The sequence below is a fragment of the Phodopus roborovskii genome, unplaced genomic scaffold (assembly GCF_943737965.1).
Source record: "Phodopus roborovskii unplaced genomic scaffold, PHOROB, whole genome shotgun sequence".
Classification (NCBI taxonomy): Eukaryota; Metazoa; Chordata; class Mammalia; order Rodentia; family Cricetidae; genus Phodopus; species Phodopus roborovskii.
In genome coordinates, this window is record NW_026125945.1 from 157878 (window position 1) to 167040 (window position 9163).

General features: G+C 40.4%; 1 pseudogene; it reads right to left on the minus strand.

The window, feature by feature from the left end:
• Positions 1-8349: 8349 nt before the first annotated feature.
• Positions 8350-8664, minus strand: LOC127218114 (60S ribosomal protein L37a-like; annotated as a pseudogene).
• Positions 8665-9163: the final 499 nt, after the last annotated feature.

Consider the following 9163-nt stretch of genomic DNA (forward strand, 5'->3'; position numbering starts at 1 on the left):
TTTGTCTGTTCTTGATTTAATTTTGGTAAGTGATAGTTATCCAGAAACTTGTCCATTTCCTTTGAATTTTCAATTTTTGTGGAATACAGATTTTCAAAGTATGACCTGAAAATTGTCAGGATTTCCTCTGTGTCTGTTGTTATGTTCCCTATTTAGTTTCTGATTTTGTTAATTTGCATGTTCTGTGTCTGCTTTTTCGTTAATTTGGATAAAAGTTTGTCTATCTTGTTGATTTTCTCAAAAAACCAACTCTTTGTTTCATTGATTTTTTTTGTATTGTTTTCCTGGTTTCTATTTTGTTGATTTCAGCCCTGGAGTTGATTATTTCCTGGCCTCTACTCCTGCTGGGTGAATTCGCTTCTCTCTATTCTAAAGTTTTCAGTTGGGCTGTTAATTCTCTTATGTGACTATTGTCTGTTTTCTTCATATGGGCACTTAGTGCAATGAACTTCCCTGGTAGCACTGCTTTCAAGGTAAGTTCGGGTATGTTGTATCCTCATTCTTGTTGAATATTAGAAAGTCTTTAATTTCTTTCTTTATTTCTTCTTTAACCCAGGAGTGGTGCAATTGCACATTGTTCAGTTTCCCTGAGTTTGCAGGTTTTCTGCTATTTGTGTTGTTGTTGAATATCAATTTTAATGCATGGTGGTCTGATAAGATGCAGGGGACTATTCCTATTCTCTTGTATCTGTTGAGGTTATTTATGTCACCTAGTATGTGGTCTATTTTAGAGAAGGTTCCATGTGGAGCACAGAAGAAGGCACATTCTTTTGTCTTTGGATGGAATGTTCTATAGATATCTGTAAACCCCAGTTGAGACATAACTTCTGTTAATTCTTTTGTTTGTTTGTTGAGTTTCTGATTTGTGGTCCTGTCTAGTGTTGAGAGTGGTATATTAAAGTCCCCCACTATAAGTGTGTGAGGTTTTAAGTGAGCTTTGAATTTTAGTAGTGTTTCTTTTACGAATGTGGGTGACTTTGTATTAGGGGCATAGATGTTCAGAACTGAGTCTTTGTGTTGATGGATTTCTCCTGCGATGAATATGAAATGACCGTCTTCATCTCTTTTGACTAATTTTGGTTTGAAGTCTAACTAGTTAGATATTAGGATAGCTATGCCTTCTTGCTTCTTATTTCCATTTGATTGGAAAATCTTCTCCCAACACTTTACCATAAGGTAATGTCTATCTTAGACATTAGATGTGTTTCTTGTATGCAGCAGAAGGATGGATTCTATCTTCGTATCCATTCTGTTATCCTGTGTCTTTTTATAGGTGAGTTAAGACCATTAATGTTGATGGTAAGGACCATTGATTGTTGATGCTTGTTTGATCTAGGTTTGTTGTTGGCAGTGGTATTGTGAATATATTAGTTCTGCTTCACCCTTGGTTTCTGGTGTAGTTGGATTATCTGTTGCCTACATTTTTGTGGGCATAGTTACCTTCCTTGGGTTGGAGTTTTCCTTCCAATACTTTCTGTAGGGCTGGATTTGTAGATATGTATTGGGAAAATCTGGTTTTGTCATTAAATATCTTGCTTTCTCCATCTATAGTGATTGAGGGTTTTGCTGGATATAGCAGCCTAGGTTGGCATCCATGTTCTCTTAATACTTTTAGAAGATCTAACCAGGATCTTCTGGCCTTGAGGGTTTCCATGGAAAAGTCAGGTGTAATGTTGATAGGTCTGCCTTTATATGTTACCTGTCCTTTTTCCTTCACTGCTCTTAATATTCTTTATTCTGTATGCTAGGTGTTTTTATTATTATATGTCGAGGGGTCTTTTTTCTTTGGTCCAGCCTATTTGGGGTTCTATATGCTTCTTGTACTTTCATGGGCATGTCCTTTTTCAGACTTGGAAAGTTTTCCTCGATGATTTTGTTGAATATGTTTTTGGCACCTTTGAGCTGGGATTCCTCACCTTCCTCTATGCCTATTATTCTTAGATTTGGCCTTTTCATGGTGTTCCACATTTCCTGGATGTTTTGTGTTAAGGAGTTTTTGGATTTATGATTTTCTTTGGTTGATGAATCTATTTCTTCTAGTTTATCTTCTTTTCCTGAGATTCTCTCTTCCATCTCTTAAATTCTGTTGGTTATGCTTGTGTCCGTAGTTGCCGATTTTTTGCCCAGCTTTTCAATTTCCAGCATTCCTTCCATTTGTGTTGACTTTATTTTCTCTATATCAGTTTTCAAGCCTTGAACTGTGTCCTTCACCTGCATAATTGTTTTTTCTTGTCCTTCTGTACTTTCCTTAAAGAATTTGTTCATTTCTTCCACTTTTTTGTTTGTTTTTTCCTCCATTTCTTTAAGGGATTTTCTCACATCTTCTTCCAGGGCCTCTATCATTTTTATGACGGTAATTTTTAAGTCGTTCCCTTCTGCTTCCTCTGCTTTGTTGTGTTCCGTTCTAGTTGGTGTAGATTCCCTAGATTCTGGTGGTGTTATGCCTGTCTTTCTGTTATTAGGTGTTTTCTTGTATTGCGTTCTTCCCATAACTTCTTTCAGTATGTGTTGGTGGGGTCTCCCCCTCTCTCTATGGTACTTCCTAAGTGGGCTTATGTGGGTCTGAGATTCAATATCTGTAGCTCTGTGTTGTCCAAGCTCTCTAGGAGGTTTCTCTGCAGACAGGGATCCAGGGATGGGGTTAATGATGAGGATCCAGAAGAAGATTCCAGCAGGTAATGACAGGGGTCCTCTGGCCAATAGCTCTGGCCAATAGCTCTGGCCAATCGCTGGCAGAAGAGGACAAGGGTGAGCTGGAACTTGAGAAGGTTTTTTAGGATAGTTGGATCTCACTGGAAACTGGCGCTGTCTAGCTGAGACCTCGTTCTTTGGCAAAGGCCAGTATTTGGGGGTCAAGGATCTTGGCTTCAGGAACTCAGAGTAGACCCGCAGAGATAGGCGGATCTCTGGGAGGGGCTCGGGACTCCAGCAGTGGACTGGAGGCAGTGTCAGAGACCAAGCTGGTGGAAATTATGGGTGGTCCCACGTGGATAGTCAGGTCTCCTTTGTTCAAAGTTGCTCAGAGAAGTCTCTGAAGTAGGGTGGACTTTTGGCTCCACCCTCTTTCCCAGTGCTCAACCAGAGCGGCAGGACCATGGGTGGGGTCAGGCACAGGGTAAGAGTGGTAGGCTGGTGGTGGTGATGGGTGGGGGTGTATCAGAGCACCAAGGCTGCTCTCAATGGGGACTGGAGACAGGAGCAACAGGATTAGGGGCCAACCCAGGGAGTTCGTGCGGGGAAGGGGGGAAAAGAGATTGTAGGGGACAGGCAGCCCCGATTGGGCCCAGACTCACCTCTGGCCAATAGCCGGCAGGAGAGGACACACACTGAGCTGAAACTTGAGAAGGTTTTGCAGGATAGTAGGATCTCACTGGAAACTCTAGATTTTTAAATATAGAATTAATTTGGGTCAATTAGAAATTATAAACACCTTAACAATTTTCTGTCTTTTTTTATTTATTTTATATAACCAAGTCCATTTAAATGAAAACAAATATTTATAGACAATATTTGAGAATTTGGGCGTCATTGTTTCCAATCTACTTCCTGCTGGTAAGGGGCACTGTCATGAGGGATTCTAAGAAGATGCAGAAATCCTGGCTGTAGTCTGTAAGGCTGCTTTGTCCAGCTATTTTGAATGTAGGATCACCTGGTATTCTGTTTCAGGTGTTCTGGCTTTATCAAACCACATTAGTCTGGAAGGAATCCACATCTTTTACTTTTCTGTGGAAACAAAAATAGAAATCCTACTCCCCAGTAACTTGTCCTTGAACTTAAATTTTGGAGCCAAAGCATTTTTTTTTTATTTATTATTTTACATGTCCATCCCAGTTCCCTCTCCCTCTCTCCCTCTCTCCCTTCCTCCCTCCTTCACTTCCAACCTCCCTTCATTTTACCCTCTCTGCCCTCTCACTTGCACCCTAACCAAGCTTCCCTCCCATCCCCCCACCCCAATTCCATATGAAGGGGAATGCCAACCAGTTGGGGTTATGTAGATCTGACAGGTCATGTGAAGTAGGGACTAGGAGTTCTCTCCTGTCTCTAGGATAAGGCAGTTATCCCTCCATGGGGGATATGTTGGCAAGGTCCTTTAGTGCACCAGGGATACATTCTGGCTCCACTGTCTGAGGTCCCTTAGACTGTTCAGTCTTTCTGGCTGAGACCCATATTCAGGGGGGCCTGAGTCAGTCCCATGCTGGCTTCCCAGCTATCAGTGTAGTGGCCATTAGCTCCTCCTTGTTCAGGTAAACTGTCTGTATGTGTTTCTGCAGCCTGGTCTTGTCCTCTCCATCTGCATCTGGGTTCTAGTTCGACTCAGTGTTTATGTATGGGTGTTTGCTCCTGTTTCCAGTAAGTATTCCATGAGGGCTCCATGGATAAGTTGTTGATCACACTCTCCGGGAAGGGCATTTATGGTAGCCTTTCCATGGATGCTCAAATTGTTAGATGGTGGCAGTCTTGCAGTTCTCTAGACCTTTCTTTGTGTTCAATTTTCTCTTCAAACCAATATTGGCTCCCTCTTTTATGTTCTCTCTCTCTCTCTCTCTCTCTCTCTCTCTCTCTCTCTCTCTCTCCTCTTCTATTCTTAACCCTCGTTTTCTCCTACTTTTCTCTCCATTCACTGCCCCCATTCCTGACACTTCCCCTGTGCTCTGGTAGACCAAACAGCATCTTAACCATTTTCATTTCCTGTGTGTTTGATAAATGTGTATGGTTATTTTTTCTTTTTCTTAATGATAGGGTTGCAAAGTAGCAATGGTTCCAGTCATGGAAGTCACTCTATTGACAAGACTAGCCTTGAATTGACAGAGATCCACCTTCCTCTACCTCCCAAGTTCTTGGATTCAATCCCTCTACCTCAACTTCCTGGTGTATATTTAGTTTAAAAAGTATCTGTTTTGATCTTCATGAACTATAATTGTGTTTGAGAGTGAGCTAGGTGTGTTACTACCATGCTTAAAGATTTCTGTTGAGTTCACAAAATTACTTAGGACAGAAAACAAGGACCTCCTCAACCCATGTGGAAAACTGAGCCTGTTATCATTCTTGCTTCAACGTCATGGAATGCTTTCTTCTTTGACTGCCACTCCCAGGAAAGGAGCTGTGAATCAAGCCACTGCACAGACTAATGATTGTGACTCTGTTACAGAAAGCAACTTTTCCCAACTCTGGCCCTCCTTTTTTCCTCCCTCCTTCACTTCCAACCTCCCTTCATTTTACCCTCTTTGCCCTCTCACTTGCACCCTAACCAAGCTTCCCTCCCATCCCCCCACCCCAATTCTATATGAAGGGGAATGCCAACCAGTTGGGGCTATGTAGATCTGACAGGTCATGTGAAGTAGGGACTAGGAGTTCTCTCCTGTCTCTAGGATAAGGCAGTTATCCCTCCATGGGGGATGTGTTCGCAAGGTCCTTTAGTGCACCAGGGATACATTCTGGCTCCACTGTCTGAGGTCCCTTAGACTGTTCAGTCTTTCTGGCTGAGACCCATATTCAGGGGGGCCTGAGTCATTTACAAAGTATCTGTTTTGATCTTCATGAACTATAATTGTGTTTGAGAGTGAGCTAGGTGTGTTACTACCATGCTTTAAGATTTCTGTTGAGTTCACAAAATTACTTAGGACAGAAAACAAGGACCTCCTCAACCCATGTGGAAAACTGAGCCTGTTATCATTCTTGCTTCAACGTCATGGAATGCTTTCTTCTTTGACTGCCACTCCCAGGAAAGGAGCTGTGAATCAAGCCACTGCACAGACTAATGATTGTGACTCTGTTACAGAAAGCAACTTTTCCCAACTCTGGCCCTGCTAAATGCAAAGTGGCTGTCCATGGCTTGACTCCTCCACTGGTGGCCAAGGTTTCAGGCCCTAGAGATCATGGACGCCCTGCCATTCCACAGAATCCAAGAGGCCAGAAACCACCACCACCTCCTCCAGATGTTCGACAGTATGTCCCATCAAAGGGATTTGCAGGCCGAAGGTTTCCTCCAAAGTCAGGTAGGCTTTTTAAAATGCCCTTATATGAATAAATATGTATCTGTGTGTTCCTTCAAATTTGGTTCCTGTTACAATGAGAAACACTGGCCAGAAGCAACTTGAGGGAGAAAGGGTTGTCATGGCTCACAGGTAACAGTCCAGCACCAAAGAAGTCAAGGTTTCACCTTGAACTACCTTAGGGAATTTTGAATTTTAAATGTACTGTGATAGTTCAGAAGATCAGCAAATTTACAAGCACTTTTTTTCTCCTCAAGGCATGGTTTTTATATAGCTTTTGAGCCTGTCCTGAAATTCACTCTGTAGACCAGGCTAAGCTTGAAATCACAGAGATCCACCTGACTCTGCTTTCCAGTTTTGGGATTAAATGCCTGTGCCACCAATACCTAGCTACAAGCAGGTTTCGGGCCAAAATTATGCATATACCATTTTATAGAAATGTGTACTGAGGTTAACATTTACATTAATTATTTATACTTTGTCTTAAGATTACTCAGTAAAGTGTTTAAAAGTATTTCTTCTAGGTAGTTCTTCCCACATTATCATATTTAAAATCTAACATCTTATTAATTATTTGCTGAATTCATTGAAATTTCTTCTTACACTTACATTTTAAAATTAAAGTTATTTATTGCTTTTACAGCATATTTTTCCCTTTGGAATCAGAAGTTTCTACTAAAACTAAAATCATGTTTTAAAGTAATAGAGAAGAACCAGCTTAGTTATCCCTGCCTGTTCTCTTCCCTCATATCTATTCTTAACCTTCCAAGAGTATGACATGTATATTCTTTCAGAAGTTTTGTAGTTGTTCTTGTCATCACAGAAAATTTATTTAGGATATCATGCCAGGATCACTGATTTCAATGTTACTCTTGAAATTTTTACTACATTGAAATCTGTTCTACAACATGTCTTGAGTGTATTGAGATCAAGAATAGCTGCTAAGACAGCACAAAGACACCTGAAATTGTTGGTGTTGTTCTTATGAATCCCATGTAGGTAAGAAGTCCACTTTAAATATCAAGATTATTTGTAAGATCAAATATTGTGGTGTGAGTTTTGTTTACCAGTATGGGCTGTAGTTTGTGGTTTACCATGTGTGCCGTATAGGATTGCAACCTCCACTGTCCTTTACTCATCTCTTGCAACAGGGTAGAATATGTACAAACTTTGGGGCTTTCCACTTTCCCTTCTCCTAACTTCTGAGTTCTTCTCCCCACCCTCTCTTTTGAGAAGTAGAAATGAACTCTCTCCAGACTTGATTCTGCCTTCCAAACAATCTGCCCCAGAACATCCACAAACACAGGAGACCTGACCATTTCTATGGCAGTCATTTCTTCTCATTTTCAGTTCAAGATCACTTTTGTTACTTATGTGATTATATTGTTGCTCAAATTGCAGCTTAATGGAAACATATTGTCAGGATAGTAGTTTGTAGAAAAGATGATTTAAATATGAATCTTATGAGTGAATTGTTTCCACTTCATTTTATTATCCATAATGTATTTTACTTTGATTATGTCATCCATAATTGTGGAAGTTTTATACAGGCAATCTCATAATTGATGTACCTTAAACTCAAAAAGCTGTTTCTTTATTCCAGAAATGTGTTCACCATGATTTTAGGCAAAAGTAAAGGTAACTGTGTGTTTAATCAAATGAATTTTAATTGATTTAAAGCATTGTTTGTCTTTGGTATTACTGAAACCAGCCAGTTTCCCATAAACGTTTTCCACTAAATTAGTCTTTTCAACTGTGCAAAAAATTAGTCCTTCAAAACAGAAGTTTGTGGGGGGCTGGACTGATGGTGACTCATTAGTTAAGACTGGAATCTAGTGCAGATAAGAGGATATGGTCTTGGTTCCTAACATCCACATGGCAGTTCCAACCCCAGGAAATCCAATGGCCTCTTTTGCCTACAATTTCACAATATATGTATGTGGTGCTTACCCATATATGTAGTGCACAGATATTCATGAAGTGCACCAGGCATGCCTGTAGTGTACCAGGCATTCATTGTTGCAAAAGGCATAAACGTAGTACACTAAGCATGCATGTAGAGCACAGGCACGCATGCAATGCTATATACAATATGCTTGCCCATGTTATACAGCATGCATGATATGTACCAGCATGTATGTAATGCCCTATACATATATGTAGTTCATGGTTGTGAGTATATAGTCCAGAGGCATGCAAGTACACAAAATACTTGCATACATAAATTACAGAAAAAAAACTAAAAATAACAAAACAACATAAAATAACATAAAATATTTTTCTTTTTCTTTTCTTTTTTTTTTTTACGTAAATCAACCCATTTATTAGAAGCAGGGGTTCTTAAGCAATAGCATTTCTACTGGTCTCTCAGTTCCTTCAGTCTTCTGATGGAAGACTTCACTGTGAGTGCAGAAGTAGTATTGTACGTCCAGGCCCCACCTGCCACTGTATTCATGCAGGAACCACAGTGCCAGATGCCAACTGCTCATCTCTTCATCATGGTCTTGCCACAGAAGGAGCAAGTGTACTTGGCGTGCTGGCTGATTTCAATTTTCTTCACCATTTTCCGCAGGGAGGCACCATAGCGGGTCCAGTATTTCCCGATGATCCCGACCATCTTGGCGCGTTTAGCCATGTAGATGGAACCTAAGCCCAAGCCCGGAGAGCACATTTTTCTTTTTTTCTTTGTCTTTCATTCTATTTATTTATTTAATTATTTATTTTGAGACATGGGACAGGGTTTTTCTTTGGCTTTGGAGGCTGTCCTGGAAGTAGCTCTTGTTCATAAAGCTGGTCTCAAGCTCATTTAATCTGCCTGCCTCTGCCTCCCAAGTGCAGGGATTACAGGCATGCACCACCACTGCCTAGCCAACATTTGTGGATTTTGTGATTTTAGTATCTTACAAAGTATGCACCCTACTACTTTTAGTTAGATATAAATGACCCAAAATAAAGCAATACATTTTAAAACCTTAAATATATTTTATACTTGAAAGAAAGACAGGATATTGTCTAATGATGAATTTCAGGATTTTCTTTTGTCCACTGACTAATTTTAAGGTTCAAAACCAGTGTGTGTGTGTGTGTGTGTGTGTGTGTGTTTGAGAGACAGATATACAGAGAGAGAGCATGCACAAGCAGACACAGGCACACCCAATTTTGTGCTGAAT